The sequence below is a fragment of the Danio aesculapii genome, unplaced genomic scaffold, assembly GCF_903798145.1.
Source record: "Danio aesculapii unplaced genomic scaffold, fDanAes4.1, whole genome shotgun sequence".
NCBI lineage: Eukaryota > Metazoa > Chordata > Actinopteri > Cypriniformes > Danionidae > Danio > Danio aesculapii.
Window position 1 is genome coordinate 5013 of NW_026613798.1, and position 2465 is coordinate 7477.

At 31.1% G+C, this 2465-nt stretch overlaps 1 long non-coding RNA gene across 1 annotated transcript; it reads right to left on the reverse strand.

The window, feature by feature from the left end:
- Window positions 1-579: 579 nt before the first annotated feature.
- LOC130220409 (uncharacterized) lies at window positions 580-1151 on the reverse strand. The gene is made up of 3 exons (XR_008836196.1): window positions 1053-1151; window positions 704-801; window positions 580-612 (listed from the first exon to the last, which is right to left on the reverse strand). It is a non-coding gene; the product is annotated as an uncharacterized LOC130220409 (long non-coding RNA).
- Window positions 1152-2465: the final 1314 nt, after the last annotated feature.

Sequence of the window (2465 nt, forward strand, 5' to 3'; positions counted from 1 at the left end):
ACTCACTACTCTGTAAAAAAAAAAACTATAATTTGGTGGACACTTTATAAATACTATTTTAATTGAACAACTATTAATTTTAAATGTATTACCCAAGCATTATGTTGCTTTATCTAATAATAAATATAATTTAATTAAATTCAAGTTCAACGCGGTTTTGTTTTAAACTAACATACTGTAGTCATTTTGTTTAAGCCAGGTTTCAGTAAGACATTAAGATTAGGATTATTAGTGCATTAAGATTGTTGTCTGTTCATTTACAATACGTGCTTTAGGTGCAAGTGGCCTGACGTTTAGAAGACCGAACTTCAAAAAAAAAAAAAAAAGTATTTTCACTTATTTGCCATTTTTCTGGTTTGATTTTTAATAGATTTTTTTCTAGAACACATAGTAAATTTAATTCTTGATCTAATAATACGAGGAACAGACAGTTTCTATGGAGTTAGCCAGATATGCATTACTGTGATTAAAGTGGGACGAGCAAAAGTCTACATGACTAAAATGTGGATTTTCACTCACTGGTCAAAGCATCCTGAAGATGTTTTCTAACAGGAATTCAGCTCCAGTACTGCTGTGGCGCAGCCCATCAGCATGGGCAAGCCTAGGACGATCCTAGAAAAGATTTCAATTGTTAATAAAGAGCAGATTTTGTTCTTCACACTATGTTAATAGCCATTCATTCAGAGCAAAAAGTCTGCTGAACCTTTCATGTCCACAGCAGTAAGTAGAAAGCTGTCCAGAAATGATGATCTGCATTGCAAGTGAAGTGCATCGGACCGTTTCAATCTGGCCCACTGCTACCTGGATTTGATACAGCAAACTTTAAATTTCTAGTCTATATCTGTCACAATGATTTACACCTAATATGGATACATCAGAAACAAGCAAATGAGAAAATAAGTGAGTGATTTTAGACACTTAAATGGTTAAAAGTTTCATGTCATTAGTTCAGTGATACCCAGCTGGATAAGGATTATCAAATAATATTGTTTGTTAAATGAAGTATTTTTACATTTATTTCCAATTCAGTTAGTTACTTAAAAAATACTTACATTTGAGGTGACTCAAACGGCTGTTTGAGAGAATACTGAACAATTTCAGGGTTTATGTGAATGTTCTGAGAAGGAAAAAAGCAGGCGTTATGTACATTATTTGTGTGAATGAATAAAAGATGTATTGAAGTACATAACTTAGACACAATTTGTCACACAGGTAACTGTTTAAGAAACGCAAATAATAACAAAAGCGTAATATTACTCACAAATATAAGGAAAGAATATTAGATAGCATCGCGGCTAGAAAATAATATAAGCAACCCTGCTCAAGACACTTGCTACACACTGTATATGTAAGGGAAGACAATAAATAAATAAATAAATATATTTGTGGAAAAAAGCCGTCTAATAAGTACGAATGTATCACGTTATCTGTTTAATTTGAAATTAACGGTCGCTTGCAATGGCTTTCATGGAAGCTTCGTGTTCAATGACAATAAAATATTTCGACATAAATCAATATTTTATATCAAATTATTTATATTTGTGTGAGGTACACGTGTAATTTGAGTGATTATGTACATCCAGCCGATTGTTATTATCGCAAAATAATAATTTTTACCCAATCTTATACAACAGCAATCGCTTCGCGAGACGTTCCTAAAACAGGTTACACGACATAATGATGCGTGTAAGTGTAGATATTTGTGTGCAAATCGTATCTAATTTGTATATTTATTTTGCAAACTTACTCACCTTCCGTGTGTTAGAGATGACAGCAGTCATGAAATGGAGGAAAGGAGCCGTTACAAATCGATATTTGAAAACGCTCCTGCGACCTGCACCTGCGCGTGCACGATGATGCGCGTCCGCGTCATGTTTATATTATTTTGTTAGTTCCGGTTAACATTTATTTATTTTTTTTGGCAACACAATTAATTCCATATCATTAATCCAAGAAACAGATGAAAAAAAACATTTATTTCAGAAAAATAAAAATGTACAAAATACTGCATTCATTAGCAAGTTATCTTTGTTGGTTTATCAAAACAAAGTGGAGAAATACTTTTTATTAATAAACCAGAGCCCATAGCCTATATACTTAAGTTTAGTAATATCTTAAATATTTTTCATGAGTGGATTTTTGAAGAACTGTGTTATATAGTTCTATTTTTATAAAAATAACAACAACAACAATAATAATAATAATAATAATAGCTTAATATTTATTATTATTATTGTTAATATTATTATTGCAGCAGTTGTTGTTACTATTATTGTTTTAAATGACAGAAACATTTACAGAAAATTTAATTAGTCCCCTATAATAATTATCATTTTCATAATTGTACAAGCCTGTGCATGTTTTTGTCTCTTTTTTTCCCTCTGTTGTGGCTCATTTGTATTTTATTCTCCAAAATTACTTTTACATTTTCAATTTTTTTCACAATTTCCCAGTCAGTCTCCTAA